The sequence below is a fragment of the Artibeus jamaicensis genome, unplaced genomic scaffold (genome assembly GCF_021234435.1).
Source record: "Artibeus jamaicensis isolate MK-2021 breed Jamaican fruit bat unplaced genomic scaffold, CSHL_Jam_final scaffold_1019, whole genome shotgun sequence".
Lineage (NCBI taxonomy): Eukaryota > Metazoa > Chordata > Mammalia > Chiroptera > Phyllostomidae > Artibeus > Artibeus jamaicensis.
In genome coordinates this window covers 34723305-34747861 of record NW_026522025.1, presented here as the reverse complement: position 1 = coordinate 34747861, position 24557 = coordinate 34723305, and the positions used below count along the sequence as shown (strand labels likewise).

The 24557-nt window shown below is 40.9% G+C and overlaps 1 protein-coding gene across 11 annotated transcripts in view; it reads right to left on the bottom strand.

Moving 5' to 3' along the window:
• LRRC8D (leucine rich repeat containing 8 VRAC subunit D) overlaps positions 1 to 24557 on the bottom strand; it is a 122831-nt gene that overhangs the window by 70257 nt on the left and 28017 nt on the right. For 6 of the 11 annotated variants that reach the window (XM_053655620.1, XM_037154397.2, XM_037154401.2 and 3 more), the window contains one exon: positions 19811 to 19958. The exons of 4 other annotated variants lie outside the window; for them this stretch is intronic. The gene's annotated coding sequence lies outside the window, so the exon portion shown is untranslated. Of the gene's footprint in view, positions 1 to 19810; positions 19959 to 20224; positions 20380 to 24557 lie in introns of those variants that run through there. One more of the 11 variants, XM_037154399.2, reaches the window with a different exon arrangement.

Below are 24557 nucleotides of genomic sequence, written 5' to 3'. Positions count from 1 at the left end.
AGTTGTGGTTCGAGGGTCCTGAGACAGTTGGCTTCAAGTCCATAATGTGCTTGTCAATAACATATTAGTTGCAAACAAGGATTCTCTGCACTATTATTACCCAAATCAAAAGACTCATATGCATTAAGTATATATTAGGACTCAAGGCAACAACTTTATATATTTTAAAAATCAACACAGGTGATTTAGTGTCAGCAAAAGAGCATTCATTCATCATAATATTTTAATTTTCAATTTAATGCTTTTAAAGTATTGTTTGCATTTATGTGTGATTTTTCAAACATTTTAGTATTGCAGAAGAGCAATAAGCATAAGGAGTATACATCTTATTTCATGTTTGTACATATTTAGTATAATTAGGCAAAGCTAATTTATGTCAACAAGGAGTTTGATGAAAACTTTTAAAGGAAAGAAATGCATGTATGGTTGTTGGATAAACATTACTCTACCTAATAATATGGGAGTGATCTGGAAGATGTTCATTCATTCAAAAAACACTTGAGATCCAACTGTACGCTAGACACTAGAACAGGGTGGGGAACAAGGCAGACACGTCTGTGACCTCATGGCGCTTGGAGTCCATTAATAAAGACAAGTAAGTGGAGTAAGTGGAATATGGGGGAAGTACAAGGAGAGGAACAGAAACAGCAAGGGGCTTCAGGGGTCAAAGAGGGCCTCATGAAGGGTATGACAGTGAAGACAAAGAGAAGACACAGGACTTAGCCTGACAAAAGTGAAGCAACAGAGGCAGAAAAAGGGTTGTGGGCATCGGGCCACACCCTGAAGGCTTGTTGTCATGAAAACAGAAGATTAAAGGAAGAGAAAGAAGTTCTGTGAGGCTGTAAATGCAGTGTGTGTCTTGAGACAGTGGGGGGAGAGGTACGGTACTGGGTTAAGCCGGGGGTGGAGGCAGGGACTTCCTCTTGCAAGATCCTGAAGTCTTAAGGAGTCTGGCTTTTAACTCCTTATGAAGGAATTCTGAGGACAATGAGAAGTCACTACAGGGTTTTTGTAGGTCCTGACATACTGAGTTTCGTTCTGTAAACACTACTCCCCACCAGGCTCTGGGCGTAGAGAGCTCTGGAGGGCAGAGGCAGGAACAGCAGCTGGAGGCAGCCTCAGCAGCTGGGCAAGACAGGACTGGGGCCACAGTGGAGCTGTGCACTGGAGCACCATACAGGAGAGTTTCAAGACAGATCCGATAAAATTTAAGAATTTAAGCTTATGCTAGAATTGAAACAACCCGGCAACTCATTGTGATGGGGGAACTCAAAGAGTTGGAAAGTTTTCGTTTTAGGTAATAGTTAATAAGCTTAGTAATGAATGCATGTAAAAAGTTATTGTTTCAGGAACTGAAGACTGGGCCCACCCTGACTCCAGGAAACCACAAACATAATTTGACCTCTGTGCCCTGGGGGGACTGTAAGCGATCAAGATGGTACCCAAGCCACTGTGCTCCAGGGAGAGATGTACCACTGCCCAGGACTAAGATAAAGGATCACCGCTCAATATAAAGGATGCTAGGGAAACTGCTGGACTGCAGCTTTTACCTGATTAACCTTTTTCCTGAATTCCAAACCCCTTGCCTACCTTTTTCCCCTCCTTATAAAAAAAAGCTGGCTTGAAATGAAACAAGATGGTCCATTAGGGTATATAACCCGCCTTCTTCTCTCAGATCACCAGCCATCTGAATAAAGCATCAACAAAGATTCAATCCCTGACTCTACTTATTGCTTCTGGTCATGACAGGCAGCAAGAACGCCAACTTTTCCAGTTTCAATTGTGGGAGGTAAATGAGAAGGGTGTATTATGGAAAAGGCCGGAGTGGTAAGTGGTGGAGGGTCTTTCAACAAGATGAAGAAATGCAGATCCTTGCAAGCAGAGGACCAGCTGCATTCAAAGACTGCTTTGTACAGTTGTTTGAAAAAGTACTTTTGTTTTTCTTGCGATTTCATACTTTTCCATCTACTATGAATATTTTTAAAAAATAAACCAAATTATTGACTTGCATAATCGCTCACACCCAGAGGCGGCAATATTCAAAACAAGTCTGTGTTCTTTTTGGAAAGTCTTGGTTCAAAGACAAAAGTCAGAGAACAGACAAGTATCTTCTTTTCTTTTTTTTGTCAGGATCCCAGAGGGACTGCCTCCTGGCTCCCCCGACAAACCTTTTGATCCTTCCTACTGACATGTTGCTTCGATGCAAACCCAAGAGCTACAATACTTAAGGCCTTTCTTTGATGGGAGATGGGCAACTGGTTCCAGAGGCACTCAGGTTTAAGAGGATGCAGCTCCACATTTTACGGTTTATGCCTCAGAAACAAGGATTTAAATACCAAAAAAAAAACAGGAACTCAAGTTCAAGTGACCAACGCACCTGGCAGAATTTAACCCCGCATTAAACCGCTCCATGTGCACTCACAGTATTGTAAGAACAAACAACTCTGGGAAAATGTTCCCACGGCCCACCCCCTCATGAACACTTTTAATATTTCAAAAATGCTTAAAAACCGGAACAAAGCAATTAAAAAATCTCAAAGGGTCAGAGCAACTGGAATTAGTTTAAGAATGCATTACACATGAAAGACACCAAAGCTTTATACACAGGGCATCTTCACACCAAAGCACAAACAACAAAGGAAGAACTAAACTAATGCAGACCACACAAAAAAAAAACATCACGTGGAGTTCATGTGTGGCCTGGCCTAGGACAGAAAAATCTCAAATAAACAGGCCTGATTTCTGTGGGTTCCCTAAAAGCAAGGAGTAGACAAAGGAGACTCGCAATCGCTTTAAACATCTTAAAAATGAGAGACAGTAGAACTTTATAAATATCCAGGCCATCAAGATTACCATGGAGGCAAGGAAAAGCAGAGGCCCCAAGGCCAGCCACCCCCGACTGCTGCACCCAGCTCAGCCCATCACGGCGCAGCTGCAAGACCTTCATGCTGCAGCTGCCTCTCCCTCTTCCTCCAGGGGCCACAGACAATACAACTATTTACATGGGTGAGCACGTGTTTTGTTTAATCAACATCTGTGTTGTACTTCCTATAGGTGCTGGGCATTGTTCCTAATGCTTCACAAGTAAGAACCACTTAATTCTCATAACAACTTCAGAAAGCAGCCACCGTTACTACAGCGTTACACGAGGGCTCTGAAATTTGCCAAAGTCCAATGGCTAGTCAGTGACAGAGCAAAGATCTGAACCCGCTCAATGATCTACCTGGCTGTGGAACTATGAATATAAAGGTTGCTTTATTTTTTTCCCCTTTTTCTCTGTAATTTATATTTTCTTTAAATGTGAATGTATTGTTTCTATAATAGCAAAAATCTAAAAGATCATTTTCACTTTGAAATAGCAAACCAATAAATAAAAAAATACAAACAAGACCTTGAATACCTATTACACGGAATTACAGGAATAAACAGCTCATGCGCAGGAAGCCAGGGGCCAGGCCAGATGGTCGTCTTTAAACCATTTGCCACAAGTTCTTTAAGTCTATGTCCTGTTCTCCATTACACAGGCAGTAAGGAGAGCACAAAATGTAGACAAGGGCAGTGATTATGAACACGTGGTCTGGAAAACTGGGATCACTTCTGGCTTACAAGCTGTATGAACAAGTTGGTTAAGCCTGTAAGCCCCAGTTTTCTAATCTGACAAATGGGTATAATTACATTTGCTTCCCAGCATTCACTCACGTAAATCACTTAAAAACATAAAAGTGCCTGGCACAGAGAAAGAGGTAACAAAACTGTTAAACAGAGGGGAATTAAATTGCCCAGATATTTGCCTGTTTAGATCACTCCTGGGTCCTAGCTTTGAAACAAAGCAAAGATTTCATAAAACCATGAAACGTGGACAAAAGACAGAATCTGACTAAGAACACAGTTCTTCATTGAAGCCTTAGTAGCAAGTAGTTAGGGCTACCAGGGTAGAGACCATCTCGAGCCACAAGAAATGCCTCCTAAGCCCAGAGGCTGGAGTCAAGGTGCTGTGCTGGAATGTAAGAAAATTGCTATAATATGAGGGGCGGGCTGTGTCTCCCTGACTTGCCTTTTTTTTTCAATATGAAAAGTTATTTCAAGGAGCAAGTTACTTCACCTCTCTGATTCTTCGTATCAATGTATAAAAGAAAATCACCAAATCGAGTGGTCCCAAAGATCCCTTTGGGAATCTAGCTCCACAAATCTGGCTGCCAGATCTCTCCAAGTCATGAAGACTGTGGAAATGAGATTCCCTCATATTTTTTTTTCTTCTTTTTTTTTTCCCCTCACATTTTTAAGTGGCATCACTCTGTCAAGCAAGTGGGCCTTCAAACACAGTGCAATAAAGAAATTATTTATGTTGCTCCTTTAGCACCCACGGCAATTCCCCAAAGTTATGTTAAATGTGCCTGTTAAAAAGAGTGCCTCTGGCCCTTCGGATAGCATTCCCCTCTTAAATACAACATTCGCAATCATGAACCTGGCTCCAAAACAGAAACTTGAATAGAGGGAAAGTTAAATGCTGCCAACAGATTTCTACACCCATAACTCTTTGTATAAAAAGACTTTTCTCACATCCAACTCCCATTTAGTGTATTCATGACCATCAACTATAAAGTAGAAAGTACTACAGTAAAAGCTCATAGGAAAGAAGTGTTCAGGGCATCCCTTGTGTCAAATCCAAAGGACACAGGGGACCAACGGCTGCTCCCTGGCTTGCCCAGGCGTCACATATGGATGGTAATGCTACCAGAGGAGCTCAGGGCAGCCCTAGGCTCCACCAGGAGGCCCTAAGGCACAGGGAAGGACGACAGCAATAAAAGGAGAGAAAATAAAGCCTCTAAAAGAATGAAATGGAGGGCGGGGAAAAAAAGAAGGATCATGGAGTGAAAAGCTACGGAATCACAGTTGTTGTAAGAAATAACTACACTGAGTGCTTTACATAAATTCACATAACTTTCCCATCATTTTATCCTCATTCCACAGATGAGCAAGCTGAGGTTTAGAGAATTTGGATTACTTCCCTAGGATCACACAGCGAGTACACAGCAGAACTGGTATTTGAATATGAGTTTTTCTAGCACAAAGCTTGTGAATGACTGGTATGTGTATACTTTTGTGACCTCAGAGAGAGTATCTGGCCCGCTCTCCCAAAGGAGAGTTCTTACTGTCTAAATCCTTGGCTAAGGATGAACAGCCTCTCCAAGATGCCTTCAGTGCTGGGCCCTAGACAGTGCAGGCATTTCAGTCCAGCCTGAATGGCTTTAAAGATTTCTCACTTTAAGGCAAAATCTGTCTCCCTGCAACGTCCACCTGCCTTTATCCTAGATCATGGCATCTGCAGCATAGGAAGTTTCATGCCAAAGTCCCAATCAATAACTAAAAGGAGGAATGGAAAATGCTACCAAAATCTTAAGGAAGCCCTGACCAGTGTGGCTCAGTTGGTTGGGTGTCATCCTGCAGAGCGAAAGGTCACCTCTTCAATTCCTGGTTAGGACACATGCCTAGGTTGGAGGTTCTGTTCCCCGGTCAGGGCACTTGTGAGAGGCAACCAATCCATGTTTCTCTCGCATATTGATGTTTCTCTCCCTCTCTTTCTCCCTCCCCTTCCCCTCTCTCTAAAAAATAAATAAAATCTTTAAAAAAAAAAACCTTTCAAGGAAAATCTCAAAAAAACCTCCTACATATACATTTTTAAAAACAGGACTTGTAAGGTAAAGAACCTTGGAATTACTACAGAGAAGACTGAAGGGGAGGCCTGTCTTTGGTTAGTTATTTCCTAAAGGATGATGTGTCTCTATTTCTATTAAGAAAGAAGTCAGATTTACATTCAGTTTTAGTATAAAAGACTTAGTTTAAAATATTACTGATTGGAGAGACATCAGAGAGTGAAGAGATTTTTACTTCTTCCAGAAAAGCTTAAGTTATATATTTCCTTTATCTTGAAATGGTCCCTTTATCCTGAAAAGCCTGCCTTGAGAAGCCTTGTTCGCCTTCTTTCCCAGCACCGATGACAGCTTACTCAGGAATGAAAAGCTCATCTAATGTGTGACCTTCCGCTTGAACTAACTGCTCTGCTTTTGGGTTCCATCCATAAAGTGGGAACATTGCTTGATAAATTGTGTTATGCAGCTGCTGTAAACATGCTGCTTTTTGGCCTTACTATTACTGCAACCTAAAAATTTGATTTACTCATTTAGAATTCAGCACTAAAAGGCAGGAAAATTTACCCTAGCACACATGTAAAATATTTCATATACATTATACATGTTTATAAAATGTACGTTTATTTGGCAATTGTATAAAATTATTTTAATGCTCAGTATTTTTACAGGGTACCGCCAAAACCATTTTCGAGATTTTAAAATTTTCACTTCCCCGTTTACAATCAACCTCCAGGAAGCACAGAATGGGATTTAGCCTCTTTGTTAGTGCACTGCTCTAATATCTAGCTCTCACACTGAACTGATCACGAGCTCATTACTTCATTCAAAGAGTAAATGATTCCAGAAACACATAGGAGAATCATCATGAAGCAGATGGACAAAAAGGCAGATTGAAATTGGTAGCTAACGACCTTTTCCTATGGGTAGTTATTGAAGCATTATGGTTTACATTTATAAAAGCAAAGAGAACCTATTATACTATCATTTCTATGGGGGTAAAATCTCAGGGTTGCAGATAATCCTCTTTCCCTGTATTTAAAATAATGAGAGGATTATTTCTTTCCTCCATTTACAGTTCTTAACCCCCAAACATTTCTCACTTAAGTAATTTTCACAGCGGTACTAGAGGAGCAAAAAGGCAGACAGAAGACCGTAACGCCGACTTTGACAAGGCCTGAGTGGGACCGACAGCAGAGAGTCAAAGGCAGCAAGGTCAGCAGGGGTAATGTTTAGACAAATGGGCTGACACAGTAACAAGCCCCGAAAATTTCACTGTTGGTTCTTTGTCATTTTCATGTATTACATCTCTTATTAAAAAATCAGTATTAAAAAAATCAAATTATTGACCATTATTCCCCACACCCTATGAACAGTCTACTAATTTATACTGCACATACAAACATCCCTTAACATTTTAAACTTAGCTACACCAGAAACTTGATTTCTGACCTCTTGACTTCTTGTAAAGTATATAACAAAATATTATAAAGAAAATATATTAAGTTTTATCCATAATCCCTTAAACAGCAATTGTTTATCATTTTGCATTCTCCTCAAAATGTATATATACTATGAAACAGTTGTGATAATCAATGTATTATGAATGAATTATTTACACTTGATATTTTTTCTAATTGTTTTTATGTCTACCTGTTTAATTGTATTAGCTTCAAACTGAATACAATTACTGCCTCATTTCTTACATTTAATGATATTTCCTGGCTTTAATAATAGGATATATTAAAATAGAGACCTACGACTTTCAACTGGAAATTTAAAAAGTGGTTTGCTTTTTTAGACTTTTCTTTCAATGACTCAAAAACCTTTGCTTGTCTTTTGTTTACTTGAATGAAGCAGATAAACAGAAGAGAAATGCCCCAATACTACAGGTTAATAAACTACAGTATTTATAAAATTTATGACTTTCTTAAAAACACCTGACAGATTAACTGATAATGAAACCATTTTTTTAAAAGCTACATTTCATGTCTACTCTGAGCCATGCCACTTTCATAAACCTCAAATTGGATTTAGTTTACACGAAATCACAAATAATTCAGAAAATATAATCAACATCAAAAGAACAGTAATAGTAATTTTCTCTAAAATGTCACAAGGGGAACCGAGTTTCCTGAAATCCAGGCAGACCAACAGCCTCAACTTAGTTGCAATCGCTTCACCTATTACCACAGCCAGTACCCCTATCAGCCACCCAAAAAGAGAGCAGGTTTCATACCAGCGAACCAAGGAATTGTAAGTTCTGTGTGAAGAGCTATACTTTAAACTAGTTTTCAAGTGTTCTTAGTCTACACATTGTTTCCTGAAAAAGAGTTAAAAGGCCTAAAGGATTCTATGTAGAGGAGAACTTAATTATGCAGAAAGAGGGGTCTGGGAGGCTCTGTTAAATGCAAACCTAAGGCTTTCTGAGGGCTTATTCTCACTGTGTGGACAGGGAAGGTACAGACAGGACCTGTCAGGGTTGCCGGTGCACGGTGAGGAGTAGTAGCAAAGCCCCTTTCCTTTCTCCCGCCAGTGGTGATGGGGTAACGTGCTTTTCTCAGGCTGGAAATGGAGAGAGGGTATAAACTGCAGAACCATGGGAGATCCTCAGTTTGTCTGAACTCTTCCTTTCTCTTCAAAATGAGGAGTCTTTTTGTTTTTGATTATAAAAGAAATAGCTGCTGGCCACTAAAAAATCCAAAAACTATAAAAAAGAAAGCTAAAGTCACATGTAACCCTACCACCCAAAGATAACTAATGTTAATATTGTGGTATATATCCTTCCAATTTTTCTATGTTTATACAAGCACATGTTTTTGTTTTTTATAGGAAGTGAGGTTAATTGCAAACTCTAGGGTAACCACTAAAAATTTTGTAAAAGCAGTGTAACTTGATAGGCTAAAACAGGAGATAAATGCAATCATATATAATGTTCACTTAAAACCAAAGAAGACACAAATTTCTAAAGAGGGAAAAAACAGCAAATGCAACAAATACAAAACTGTTACAAAGGTGGTAGATATTAGACCAACCATATCAACAATCACTTTAAATGTGAATCATCTAAATACACCAAGTCGAAGACATAGATGGTCAGAGAATATTAAAAATAAGACCAAAATATGTATTTTCTATGAGACCCACTGTAAATTAAAGCAATAGGTTAAAAATAAAGGAAGAAATGGAGCTAATAAGGTATAAGCTGTCTTGAGATGTTTTTCTACCTTTTCTTGAAAGACAGGTGCAATAAAAGACTATCAATTTCTCAACGTATATATAGCTTTATCAACATATATAAATACTGTCCAATATATCAAAATGTTGACTTATTTTATACTATTTGAGGAACATAGAGTTGTATATTATTTGAGCCCACAAATTAGTAGATGAATACATGGCACAAATATTTCCCCCTAATCTTGCTTGTATCTAACAAACAAATCTGCCAGCCATAAAACAACAGGTTGCCTTTATTTAAAAAAGGCTCTCACACCTTGTTTCTGGAAGCGGAGAATTATTAACAAATGTCCTTATTCCCACCTATGTATGTACATATGTATGTATATTTAAACAAAATTATGGTAGCAGGTTTCTTCTTGAATGTATATAGCTCAATATTCAACATGAGCTGCTCAACTTTTCTTCCTAGCAGAGCTATGAAAAAAATCTACTGATCTGACAAGTTCAGGTTTAGGTGCAATATGGTTTTCTTCTATTCTTCTTAAACTTAATGCCCAGGAAGGACATGTTCTAGGGCTGCATGTCCTGTGTGCCTGAGGTAATCAAACACATTTTAGGAACGGCCTCTCCTAGACATCATTAGACAGCTGACATTCAGGCTCAAGTGATTTCACATACCCTAAAGGTGTGTTTCTGAAACGTACGTACGTACGTATCCTGGTTTCTCGTGTTTTTTTTTGTTTGTTTTTTTTTAACAGTATTACATCTGATTTTCTGAGGTTAGAAAAAAAAATGTCTGAAAAGTTCCCATTGTGTGGTGATGCAGGAATCTTTGATCTCCACTACTGAGTTCACAGTCAGGCTACTTAGTTTATTTTGAGAAAGCAAATCCTTCCTGTTGTTTCTCAGGAAATGGAAGAACACATTTTTAGACCATGTTTTAATTTCACAGCTTAAATGGCCTTAACTTTTTAACTGTGTTTCACTTTGAAGACTATTTAATTATGTGCATAAATTAAGACTTTCAGAAAGACACTATTGCAGTGGGGTAGGAAAGAGAATAGTATTCTCAGGCTTTAGCTAAAAGGTAATATTTTTTGAAGACTTTATTTTTATCTACTTTTAGAGAGAAAGGAAGGGAGGGAGAGAAACACCCATATTCAAGAGATACATTGATTGGTTGCCTCTCGCACACCCCCAACTGGGGACCTGACCCCACAACCCAGGCAGGTGCTCTGACTGGGAATTGAACTGGAAACCTTTCGGTTTGCAGGCTGGCACTCAATCCACCGAACCACACCAGCCAGGGCAACATAAAAAAATTTTTTTAAATGCCTCACACAAATTGTTAACACCCTGTTTTTTCCTGGTAAGAATTTTCCCAACATTAAGTTGTGTAATATAGTTTAATAAAGAAAAATAGCAATTACCTCTCAAATATGTAACAGCATAGAGAAAGATAGCTCAATTTTAAAAAGGGTGTCCCATCACCTGTTTGGGCTTGTTAAATTATTACAGAAACCTCTGAAGCCACTCCCTTGATCTGGATTCGCCTTCGGATCTAGCCACGCCTCTAGCTTTAAGATGCCATTCCTGTTCTTAATAGGAGGCAGAGACAGTTAAATGGCTTTGAGGAGTAAACCTTCCCAGTGCACATACCCAACTGAGAAGACTGACGAAATGCTTCAAAGTTTCTGATTTCCACAAGCAGAGAAATTCCAGGTGTAGTGAAAGAGTCAGGAAGGAGAAAAAACTTAAGGAAAGAGGCTGTAAATATGCTTAGCCTTCTTCAAATGTTGAATTCTCTTCTACAGTGCCACAAGTTTAACCAAGAGGGAGAAATAAACCCAGTGAAAATAAAACTCAGAGGGGAAGAAACACAGGTTCATCACCTTAATGAAACGACCAGCTGATGTCTCAGGGAGCCCTGGCACACGGCTTACCCACCCTGCGCCCTGCACAAATGCCACCACCCCCAGGCTCCTGCTCCTTGCCCGCCTCCTCCGTCCCAAGGCCAGGAGCGGCCTAGTAGCAAGCACTTGGGCACGGCCGACTGACAGCTGTCCTGGTCTCATGTTTCATGTTGTCAACTCCCCAAAGGCGTTACAGTTGCTCTCGGAAAAACTCATGAATGATAAATAACAGGAATCTAACCACTTTTATTCTTTGGGCCACTCATATTTGTCTAATGATGTAAGAGTCTCACAGAAGTTCTGAGAATTACAAGAGGCTTTGGAAGACATGGAGGGTAACTTCCTCCACTGAAAGATGAGGAAAATGAGTCTCAGAGATATTTATTAGTTGGCTTCCCAGAGGCCATCCCCCGTCAGTGGAAGAACGAAGGCTCCCATTCAAGTTCCCTAATACTCAACCTACTTCTCCTTTTGTCATATTTTCCCTCCCTCCCCCCTACATCCTTATGCTTCCTTAAGTCACTATCTTAACATTTCAGACAAGGCCTGTGTATATTATTTTAAAAGGTCATTTATAATATTCATCATACTCTATCAACCAGAAAACAAAACAAAACAAAACAAAAACAACACCAGCAGCACCTAATCTCCACGGACAAAATCCCAACTGGGCCCTCAATGACGTGCGACTATTACTCATCCTAAATCAGTGAGCTCCTTTTTCCAAGCTAATTGTCACAAACTTTCAAATGTCTTCTGCAGGCCTCCTCACTCTCTGCAGATTTCATCTGCTCCTACTTTACTGAGAAAACACAAGTCATAAGGAATGAACTTTCTCAACTTCCTTCCCTTCCACTTGCACACTAATCTACCATCATACATAGCTTTATCGTGTCCTCGCCTGTCCCAAAGGAATGAATGTCTCTATTCTCTGCCAAGTCCCTATTCTGAGCACACTTAGTACTCCGGACCTCGGCCACCCTGTCTTTTCTGGAACCATCCTCCATTAGTTATTCTCTCTTCTACATTTAATCACTCCCGTATTCTCACCCAGAATATAAGGAAACAGAAATATATGGAAACAAAAGAAGAACATGCTGGTGCTCAGTATTACTAACATTTTTTTTGTGGATTTTCTGAATTCTCAATCCTTTCTCCTTTTGTCTGCTCCAAATCTGGTGCCCTGGCCATCCCTGGTGGATCGCAACTGCATTCGGGGGTCACACCATTAGCTTCAGTCACTTCCCAACGCCTGTCTCCAGCCCTGACTTCTCTCCTGGGGCCCCGGCCTCTCAAGATCAGCTGAACACCACACAGGCACACCGACTTGACTTCCAGCTGAACGGACTATTCTCTCTCCAAACTTGCTCCTCTTACGTTTTCCACCCTGACAAAGGATACTTCACACAATCAATCCTCCCAACCAGAGACATCAAGAGTCATCTTTCTTCTTCCTCCCTCTCACTTTCTATCAAATCAGTAATTCTTTCTCCTAAATAATTCTCAAATCCATCCTCTTTTCTTTCCCACCACCATCACCACCTTAGTTCCAGTCTTCATGACATCTACTTGGATTATTTTAATAGCACTGGACTTCTCCTTGCTTCCTTTTCACACTATGGTAAGACAGTAAGTTGAGCATTTATTTCACTTTTGATGGTTCCACAATTCCCTCAGGAAAAAGTCCGCACTGCCGGAAGTAGCATGTATGGCCCAAGACAGGGCTGGACCAAGAATCAGCACCAAAAGGCACCTCCAGCCTCTTCTCCCCACTGCACCACAGTCTCTCTGCTCCAGTCTCTCGTGCTCTGTGTTCCTCACACGCTGAGCAATTCCGGGCTCTGAACATGTGCTATTTCTTCTGTCCCCTTCCCTCTCCTGTTCAGTCTAACAAACAATCTTGTCCCTTCAATATTCAGCACCCAAATCCCCTTCTATATGAATTATTTCCTTACTAACAGGAAAACAAATCACTCTCTTTTGCACCCCACTCTCCATTACTATTTATATCACATTACGTTACTGTGAAGTGCCTCACTTTCTGAGATCCAGTTAATGATTTATGCATCTATCTTCTGAGGTCAGGTACTTTGTCATATACACCATTGTATCTTCGGAACTTAGCAAAATGACTGGTACACAGCAGGTAGGAGGAAGAGAGATAAGGGAAGCAGAATTTGAGTTCAGAGCTCAGCGAATGTCTGAACAGACAAAGTAGCTTGGCTGTCAACGATATCAGAATAATTGAATAAGAGAGAAGGATGGTAAGACAGGTGGATCTGACAGCTGTGAGGTGAGCACAGACGAACCTGAGTAAGAAATGGAAAACACCCGCCCTCATGAAGTCCTCTCTTGGGTATGTAAGTTCAGTCAGGTCAAGAGCTGCGGCTGTTCTACTCAAACTCAGGTGAATACCTAATAAATCCTGATTAATGCACAATAGAACAATTCCAACAGCCCAAGGTCACTGCTCTTATCTATCTAAATAGGTTTTGGACTCTAGGACAGTCTACATTTTATTGGACTTTGTGCAAGCTTAGTAAATTTTAGTAGTTAGACTAGAACTCTTTTATAACCACAAAGCACCTTAAAAACTGCAAATAAAACAAAAATAAAATACAGCCTGTTCACAATGTAATTCTGGCACTGGTAGCTAAGGGTAACATCTCTGACTTTAGATGAACCCTGTCATGCAATATCTATTTTGAGACCACAATTTGCCCCACCCACAATAATTTGAAATTCACTTATAATAATAGGCCATGTTATGTACAACATGCTTTCATCATGTGTCATAAACTAAGGAAAAAGTATCCTGTATTCTGTGTAAGGATGTAAATGCCTACTTACCAAACAAGGTGACCTAGCATTCATTCAGTGTGACACAAACCGGAGACTGAAGAGGAATGAGACCCAGTGAACTGAGCACAGAGTGAAGAAAAGTCGACTTGGAGAACGCAGCTGAAACTGGCAATGTTTTCCCATTAATAAAGAGACATCTATAATTAACAGGCTTTCAGGAGTATTCAGCCATGTATTACGGCATCGCACCTCATAAAACATTCATTCAAAAGCCACATCCCAGCTCGATAAGCACATGCAGGGAACTGAGAAAGAAAGAGAAGCCTTTGAAGCGAGACACCCACTGCCCTACATCGATGACCAAGTGTGAGAGACAGCCGTAATTGCTAAAAATAAAAATAAAACTGAGAAGAAAATGTAATGTTAGGAAGGTTAACATTAAATTGTTACTAAGTAAATAAATTATAGAGAATGTTCCCAGAGAAGAAGACACATTTCTAGAAAATACATTTGCAGATGCAAAGAGTTAATAACACAGATGCAATGGTAAGAAATCTAACTAAAATAATCTAAAATAGTTTTGACCTTTTAATTTATATCAGTCACGCTACTAAATGCAAGTAATATAAATGTACATGTAACAAGACACACTGCAAAACCACAGTAATTTAAATGTACATGAATGACCCAGAAACACATGAATCTGCCATGTGAACCAACTAGAGAGGGCGTGAAGAGGTCTGTCTGGATGCTCTGGAGGGGCACCGAAAAGTCTGTGGAGAATGGACTGTTCGCAAAGTAGTGACGGGGAAATCGGCTCCCAATTATGACCAGTTTCTTAAAAATAAAAATCCTATCTCCAATTACAGATAATTTAAAAAACCCAAATAAGAGTAAACTTATAAAGCTAATGAAGTAGAAAGAAAGCTTATATATTGTAAGCCCAGAATAGAAAAAAAATTTCTTAAATAACTCAAAATGCATAGATGGCAATATTAAAAATTGGTGGGCTCGACATTAAAATTAAAGATTTGTTGTTTTGTTGTTGGTTAGTTAATGAAATGTAGCATAGGCCAAGTCATCAGGCAAGTGACGTACTAGGAGAAATAGCTACAGTATCTATAGGTAACAAGAGATTAATTTCTAGAATACACAAGGAACTCTACAAGAACTCCTTTAAGGAGCTTCTTACAGGAGAAAGGGAGGAGACCCAATTCACAGAAGAGGAAAACAAAGTTAAGTAAATGAAGAGATGCTCAACTTTACCTGAAATCAAAAAGAGGCAAAATGAAACTAGGAGGTACAATTAATATCTGTCGAATTTGATAAAATCAGAAATAAAAAAATTTCCTTAATAAAAAAAGGAATCATCATATAGTATTCACCTGGAGGCATAAACCTGTCAACAATGTGCAGAGTTCCTAGTCGAGTTAGTGTGCTTATTTTCTAAGATCCAGCAATAGTGCTTTGGACAATATTGCCTCAAGAAACTCTCACCAATAGATTTCACATACCTAAGGCTCCTTAAGAATAAAGCAAACTCATACTGCATGGAAACCAAAAATATTTATAAGAAGCCGAGTCTATGTCTTGATTCCTAAAGTCTGCATTTTCTCTATAATTTTAACAGAATCTCTGCAGAAAGGGTAGGTAAGACTGAACACAGTGTTCACATTTCCCTTTACAGTTAGTTGAGCTTAAGGACAGAGCAAGACGCAGGCATGGTGCTTCCGTGTGGGGACCGATGGACTTGGACCCAAGTCCACACAACTCGGGTAAGTTCCCATCTCCTTCTCGGGGTGGTCACTTTGTAAGATATATAAATATCTGATCACTATAGTGTACACCAGAAACTGATAAAATATTGTATGCCACGTGTAATTAAAAAAAATCTTAAGTTTTTAAAAAGACGACCCCATAAAAAAGTTGTAATTGCTGCCTACCTTGGTTTCATCATCTATAAAATGGGGATATTCCCTATTCTGCACAGCACTAGAAGGATCAGACGCAATTCATGTAAATTGTTGAGCACATACAAGGTGTTCAATTAAGTAGGAAGTCATTTTTTTAACTAGAAAAAAGAACCTCATCTACCAACTCTGCCAGATTCTGGTGCCCTGCCTACCCCATCTTACACAGAACACCCATCCATGTGCCACAGCAACACGCACAGAAACCAGAGACTGATTCAACATGAACCTACGTGTCAGTTTCTTCCACTACAGAACAGAAATAAGAAATCTCTCTCCTTCCATACCTTTATTGAAAATTAAAAAGGATATGGCTGGGAAGCCTCTTTTAGCTTGCGGGAAATCAGTAAGGCTGCTGGTGGCAGTAACTGGGGCAGTGAGGATTCTGCGAATGGTGTCAGAGTCCTGACTCCACACGCGCAGGGAGGGGCTCCTCTGGAGGTACTTCCGGGGAACATGCTCTTAGAAGAAACGCGGTTCCCTATGGCTGAGTAACGGTAAGACCTCCAAGCTAACCATGAAAAACAATTAACCCAGAAACCAGGCGTTACAAATCACGCACTTATGTACATCAAAGAGGAACATTTCCACCTGGGAATCTTTATAACCTGATGGGTAACACGCTGCACGGTTTACATGTCCAGGTCGGTATTTTCGGCCTGGAGCAGCTGTTTTACTTTGGGCCTGACTTCCACCTGAGGACTTCAGGGTCCTGGTGGAGGTCTGTAGACCAAATGTGTCTCACACATACGTGTGCTCCCATTTAACAAATCCAGGAGATGCTGTGATCATTACTTACCATATACATTCCGCTGAGTGATATTAACTGTTACTTTGTCCTTAAATCTTAGCAATCATCAGAATAAGAAGTAAAACTCTAAACAAGTCAAAATCTGCACGGTAAATAAAAGCTTCCTAATTTTTGTAATGGCTGAAAACCACTGCTTTACAGTTTACAATTTCTAATTGAAGATAACTTCTACTTTATGAAGAAAAAGGAGAGGGATTTGAAAAAATAAAAATCCTAACCCATCTATCTCCACTCCTAGTCCTCTCTTGGCCATAAACTTTTCCTTGGCATTTAACATCAAAGCTAGTTACCCTTTCATCCTTAGTTCACAAGCTACTGCAACCATCCCAAACACACAGCCATGGCAGTGCATCGTGTATTAAGAAAATATGCATGGGGGGTGTTGCAGACCCAGTCCGCAGTCGGGTGCTGCGTCCGCTCCCGCCCGGCCGCCGCATGCGCGAAGCATATTTCCCCCCCCCCCCCCTCCTCAACAAAAAAAAAAAAAAAAAAAAAAAAAAAAAAAAAAGAAATGTCATCTCATCCCTCACTTACAAAAGAAGGATCATTCAACATATCTCTCTTCCTTCCTACTTTCTCCTCCTTCTCCTGATGCCTTAACATATTTTATAGAGGTGAAGTTACAGATCACTACAGATATGCAATTGTTGAAAAAATATTTTATATAGCACTTTCTAGTCCAGTGAAAATGTACCCCAAGTTTTAATTTATATTCCTCTCAATACAACATAAACTGCTAGGTAAAGAGAGCCTCAACTTTAAGCACTGCAAAGAAAAGATAAACTTTTCACTTGAGGAATATTACAAAAGTATTTAATATATAATTCTAAGAGTACAAGGGTTTGCCTCTGTCTTTCTGTAATATCAGCTTTTCAGTGGGTTATCCTGAACTAGGGTGAGGGAGGAGTTGGGAAGCTTTGGGTGGTGGTATAGTATGTAAGTATGGTAGGCAGATGTAGGGAGCATCGTAGTCATCATTTGTTAATTTATTATCTCTCTTCTGGGATGTAAACTGTCCTACAGATAAACCAGAAGTGTTGTTTTTTTAATTACAAAAAGTTAAAATATGCTAACCTGACCCTTCTAAGAGACAGTGCTCACTAAACGCTGAAGAAGGTATCTGTAAGTTAAAACATGCCATTAGAATTGCAGTAGCTGAAAAAAAAAAAAAAAGAATCAGACTTTTGTTGAAGTCCCAGCATCTCCATGTACTAAAAGGACCGTGAATAAGTCACATTTCCTCAACCTCAGTTTCTTCTCTCCATAAAATGAAATAAATCCTATTTTACCAGACTGTTTTAAGAAGTAACACAATATAAATGACTACAGGAAATGTGCTCTATAAACACAAAATGGTAATCTAAAGACTAGTTATTATTATTCCTAGGTTATTATTTAGTGATTGTTAAATTCTGCTAGAGTAGGTGTAAGTCCTGTTCTTAAACTGAGAACAGGTTTGGAGGGTCGCAATTGTTGAAAAAATATTTTATATAGCACTTTCTAGTCCAGTGAAAATGTACCCCAAGTTTTAATTTATATTCCTCTCAATACAACATAAACTGCTAGGTAAAGAGAGCCTCAACTTTAAGCACTGCAAAGAAAGGATCTATTCGCAAAGGCTGTTCTATTTATTTTGCAGCACAGTGATAGATGCTGAAGGAAGTCATGAAATAAATTAATGAACCAGAGGGGCAGGTGTGCACCTGGGTATAAGACAGAGGCAAAATACTATGGTTGTACAGGTCTTTCAAGAGTCTCTCTTAATGACTTATTTTCACTTTTACCTCATGATGTATTTGGTAAAACAAGAGGCATAAGCACAACCAATTTACAATTAAATTGAAATTTCAGAAGCTCACATCTATGTTTCTAGAAAAAGATGAAATTAATTGCTGAATTCTCATAGTGTATCTTGGCTACTTACTGCTAACAAATCATCAATTATTGATATTATCACAAATGCTCAAAGCAGCTGCATTTCAAAAGAGATAAGAGTTCTGAAGGACTATTGGAATAATGGGATCTTATCATTCAAATTCCTGCCACACTGCTTACAGAGAAGAAAGAGGGAAGAAGCAATGCAAATTTACCAGGCTGCGTGACTACAAAAGATTTTCCTTTCACAGCAAAAATTAATTATGTAGTAAACATTTTATTATAAAACTCTCAAGTTAGAATTGTACGGTCAAGCATCTGACATCATGAATTTAAATATTATAGCTAACCCTGCTTCCTGAGGAAGCTTGGTAGCCCAATAATCTGAAAGCTCTAAATGCATGTAATACTGTCATTATTCACATTATTCTCTCCCTGCTACTTTTTTTTGCAGAATCTCACTTTCCTTCCCACATCATGTGTCCACATCCTTTCTACCACAATGGAGTAAGAAGGTGCTACTGGCTTCAACATTGTTCAAACATTTCATTTGAGGCCTGATGACAATCTTCTTGTCAAACGGATTTTTCTCAGCCAATCTACTTTCCACGGAGTTTTACCAGGTAGATAAATATGGGTGGAGAAACAAGCTGGGCTTTCACTGGGGGAGAAGTCAGTCTGACTTAGTCTGTAGAGATAGGACTTGCCAGGGAAATGAAGCAGCAAAAAGTCTGTGCATAAAACCAACCTTTTGCTCTAGCATTTTGTTTTCCACCTATGACATGAAGCAAGATAAGTATGTGCAATTATAACCACCTAGTGAATTTAAAAAAAGTCATTCTGATTTTTACTCTGATGAAAAATGGAATGTAATGAAGAAAGATCTTTAAAGTACCCTCTCTGTCTCAGCAAGGGAGCCTGGCTAAGAAACCACAACTCAAATTAACAAGGCAGACACCAGACTAAACAGCTCAGAACTAGCTGTCCCTCATTCCTAGTCCCTACCTCTCCGGTGTGTGTCTGAATCACTAATTCCTTCAGTTCCCGATATCCTGGCTCTCTCGAAATAAAAAGCAAAGAGCAGACTCTGTTTCATCGGCTTAAGAAGTGGGATTTCTGAGCCAGAACACCAAGACTCTTGTTCTGCCTTCCACCTTACAGTTCACCTACAGCTCAACCTCTTCCCCGGCCTAGGACCCCACCTCACACTTGCATGCACCACCCTTACTAACACCCAAGCCTCCCAGAACATTCATGTAGATAAACCCAGGCCACCGAGTGAAGAACAAAGAGCCACTGCTTCAAGCGGCAGCAGTAGCAGCAGGAGAGGGCGGCTGGGGACTCCTGGACTCAGGCAGCCCAGCCTGCAAAGCTCCTGCCTCGTGTGCTCGCGGAGATCCCCGCCCGGGTTCAGCACCCCAGCGGCGCCGCGACAGAGTTTGGCAGAGACCCTTGGGGAAGAAAGCAGTACATGGGGCGCAACCAAGAAAATGCACGAAGTCTGGCTGCAGCACGGGGCTGGAGATCTGGCTCGGCGGCACTCGGGCGGGCGGCAGCCAGTGACAGCCCAGCGCCCGGCCCCGCGGCTCCCGACCGGGCCCCACGCACCTGGACCAGGCGGCCACCCTGCTCCCTCAGGGCGCTCTCCGGGGACTCGGCTTCCGGGGGGCTCCGCAGGCTGGAACCCGCCGCGACGCGGAGGCTTCACTCCTCCATCCTGGGACCCGGCGGCACGTTACGGACAGCCGTGCACTTCCTGTTTGAAAACACACGGGAGAGAAAGAGCGGGCGTGTTGGCGGAGCGGAGGGAGGGGCGCGGGCGGCGCGCGGGGAGGCCGAGGGGGCTGCGGGTCGCGTCACCGCCGCCCTCCCAGCCATGGTGGGCACCGGGCGCTCGGACCGCCACACCAGCGACCCGGGAGCTGGCTCCCCGGGGCCCGGGCCTCCCCCTGCCGGCGGCCGCCCCGCGCGCGCAGCCCTTCCGTTTCCAGCCCAGCCGAGGTCTCTCCTCCCCACATGTACCTAGTCCATTCACTGCACGCTTCCTCCCGGTGTTCCGAGTGCAGTCTGCCCGTGTTTTCCTCCTTTCCTCTCCTCCCCTTCCCTGCCCTAAAAAAATCGCCTTGAGGAAGGTGTAAAGACAAGACTGAGCTTTCGCAGAGGCGTGGAGGTTGGGTTTATGCAAAATTTTAAAGTTAACAGCCACATCCCAGTATATCGCCTGCAGTCCCTCAGCCCTAAGAGCCTTAGGATGGGAAGCTGCTTGCCTTGCCCCTGGCTGACTCAGAGAGTGCACACAGCTGCCAGGAACTGGGAGGGGGGAAAGTATTCTGGGTCCCTAAGCTCTCTGTACTGGTGGGATTCTCCACCTCACTCCTCTGAAACATACACCAATTTCATGCAAAAGACAACGGTGTAGTACCTTCTTCCAGAAAACAAGTATTTGTCTGTGCATAATCACCGAGCAGTTCCAAAATTCTGGGTTTATGTTCATTTTGTTAACCTCCAACTTAGGTGAACTTTACGGTAGTGTTCAAAAAACAGTGAACAGATGGTTTAAGAATCTGCCATATTCGGAGAGTGCCAGCTCTAGGAGCTTGTGTCAGTGTTCAGTAGCCAGGTTCTGAGGTTCCAGGTGTGGATGGCTTCATCGTACCCTGCCTGCCCTTGCACATGAATCTATCAGGTTACAGGGCATTTATAGGACTGTCTCCAACAAACAGCTCCTTTTATCAAGCGAATGGCTTAAATAAAAGCTAGTTATGTCTCAAAACTCAACAAGAAGAGAGTATAAAGGGAGATTATTCTACATTTAAAAAGCTAAACTGTGACTGAAGTAGAAAGAAACTGATGGACATAAAGCTCCTATTCAGTGCTAGATTGCATCTCATTTTACTCTTCTCTTAGTCCAAACATTTCCCCACAGATCTGGAAAAAATCCTGTTCTGAAATTGTTCCAGTGTCTCAGCTACAAGGTGGTCAAGTGGGGAGTTCTGAATAACAGGTCTTTCCTAAGTATGAAATCTGGGCCATTTCCTCCACACTGCGATAATTCTCAAAACAAGTGAATTCTGGGAGAAAAATCACACCCAGTGACCAGCCGTTTCTGATCCACTGATTAATTTTTGAAGATCCTGCAATTTACATGCTCTCATTCTCTAGGAACTAGATTCCTTACCCACCTAAATGAATAATGTGTAGCTGGATTACTTGAGCAGAGGACACGGTGCTCTTTCTCATTATCTACTCACTGGCTCTGTCGGCCTTTACAGAATTACTCTGCAGCGAAAGTTCAAAAGATTCTAGGATAGCTACTCATGTGCCAAGGTACAAAGTCTGTCCAATTTAGAACCTAATCGGCTGACTAATATTTGTTTCTTGAATTATTTTTCTCTAACTGGGCCTTTTAAAGAAGGCAAACCAAAAAAAAAAAAAGATCTGCATAGCCTCAACTTTTATTAAGACTGTTGAAATTTCTTCATTTTTCATTTCCTTCTGCTTTAGCACTTAGTTTATACTCACCTGTCAGGAGCATGCAGCTATTATCCTCCTGACAAGACATGAAATGGAGGACATATTAAAAGATGATTAAGAATCTTGGCAATGGTGAGACCTCAGACACTTGCAGAGAGAGTGAGGGAGAAAAGAGAGTGCTTTTGTTGTGTCTCCAGATAAATGGCACCTCACTTGCCCTTCCCCTTCACCTCACTAAGCAGCACAGGCTCTGGAGCTGTAGAGCACATGCAGTTCTCATATGAAGGCTGGGTCCTCACAATGGCAGGGGCTGGGGGTTGGTGCGGAGGTGCATGGCCATCCTCCAGATGCACACAGTGTAACTAGGGCTTATTACTGAAAGCTTCCTAATGGTTCTTAGCATCCTTTTAGGGTCCAGCACTGCCTTTGCTGCCACCTTTATTCTTCACACTCCCTTGCTTACCCTGTACGTTTCAACTCTTCATCTCTTTTTCAAAAACTTAATGCTTCTTTCCAAAGCACTGTTATTTCTTTCCCACAAGGAAGGCATTTAGCTCAAAACTTCTCTGTCATTTAATAAATGCTGTCAATTTTAAACATGCAACTTGGTGTTCATGCCTTTATTTCTGTTACTCATTATACCTCCAAGAGCCTAGAAGAAAAATCTCTGAAGACAAATGAGATTAAGAAAAAGCAAAATAACCATAACCATATTTAAATTAACCTCTGTGAATTGCAAAGTTCATAGTCAGGGTAATACATCACTTCTAAGAACACATCAGTTCCAGACGTGTATCCTCACAACCACAGAGGCCAGGCATCACATTGTACCTTTCCCACGGCTTATCTGTTCTCCTGTCCCGTCTGTATATGGGGAAGTGCTGCTTCCTTAGCACTACTGAGTAGGAAAATGAAACATGTTACACTCACCACCTCATAAGAAGAGAAAAAATATGCTCCCAAGTAAGCCCAAATGAAACCACAAAAGATGAAACTGACTTTGGAAGAATACTGGAGGTTCATTTTGAAAGTCTCCACTTCCTTGGAACCACAGTCCATGGATGAAGACAGCAACACTGTGAAACCAATTTTAGAGGCTCTGAACTAAGAGACGAGACATAGTTTTCTTGATGACTAATGAGTATGGAAGAAGAGATGTTAAACTCGTGTCTGAAATGATGCTGCTTATCTCTTGTGTTAGACCTTCCTTTAGTGGTTAAAAATGCTACGAGATTTTCCTTTGTGAGGGTCCTTGATCATTATTATAGGGGGATTTTACAAACAAAAATGCAAACAACAAGGCCTCTGGTGACCTAAGAGGGTGCCTCTCTGTGCTAGCAGCCTTCACATCTGTGTCCCTGTCTTTGTCTTCACTTCCAGGGCAGCTCATGCATCAGGCTTCGCTGTGAAGCTCTCTGACACTCTCATTCACCTCCTGGCCTCTGCAAAATCTGGGCCATGGTTTTTAGGGAAGATGTCCCAAGAGCCAGCTGGCTGGCCTGACTGGCATTTGCCCCCAAAAAGTTATTAACCATCTTCATGGAGCCAACGTGTCACTTTTCCATGGGAAAAAATGCAGCAAGGGGTGAAAACCATCTTATAAAAAATCTGCCTGCAAGATGGTTTCAGCTCCTTTCTGCAGTTTCTTGCTTGTGAGCAAGTTGGGAAGGAAAGCACTACTTAAGAGCACAGCAGGCCTTGGAAGACCCAGCTGCAAGGTGGAAACGCAGGGCCAGGGTGGCTCTGGGCCTGAGCCCGTGCATTCCTCAGCTTGGTGCCTCAACTTCCTCAACTTCCAAACACGCACACAAATCACCCACGCTGCACAGAATCAGTAACATTTACATAGCAACCGCACGTGCCCTGCCTCACTGATTTCTCAGCACTGCCTTTGCAGGGAGGAGCTGTTATTCCTGTGTTAGAAGCAGCAGCAGAACTCACAGACACTGTCATTTTTTTTCAAAGCAGTAGGTAAGTGATGGAGCTAAAACTCACCCTGGGTCTGTTCTTCCTCCTTTTAATCAAAGAGAAAAGAGTGGGTGGACTTTGGCTGTGGATGGATTCTTCTGTGCTGCACATCTTCTACTGAGAAGAATCTCACTTTCAAAACTCAACTTGCAATGCTCTCTTTCAACTGCATCGTGTTACTTCATCACCTTGCCAAATTTTTGTTAAGTATAAACTAAACATGTATACTGCAACAAGCCTATTAATTTTAAGTCCTAGCAATATAAGTTGATATAAATTAGGTTAAATATGCTCTTGGGCTGCAGCTGCATGTGATTTTAGAAAATAAGTAAGACAGATGCACTGGTCAAACTGTGAAGGACAAAATCTTAATCCCTTTTGTTCTTTAGTTAGTTCTTTAGTTAGTACGCAACTATACACGTAAAGTGGGCCACACTGACTGATGCACTGAGATTTAATGATCAGTGATATGAAAGAATAGCAAGAAACCACAACACTTTGACTAAATGTAAATACCTGTGCACAAGTTAAGAGTATTCAAAATGTTCCTGGCATAGATTTTGAGTAAGGAACAGCCTGGGGCTATTTACTGGCAGCTGATTGTGATGTGTGTTGTGTAGACTAAACACTGTCCTATTACACATTTTTCTTTGGAAGGCATGTTTTGTCTATTCATCTTCTGTAGTGGATATTTCTGCTCCATTATTTAAAAAATGGTTTTTTTATTCTCTTTAGGCATTCATTTAAAAAATAGTATATTAAAAATCCAACAAATTGAAAGAATTGGTCCTAACAAGTCCAATAAATATAATGTTTACTACTGAAAAAAAAGTTCTCAAAAAGGATTTAAAAATATACAAATATCTGTACACTATACATGTGAAAGTAGCAAAATATGAGTTGATAGAAAGTC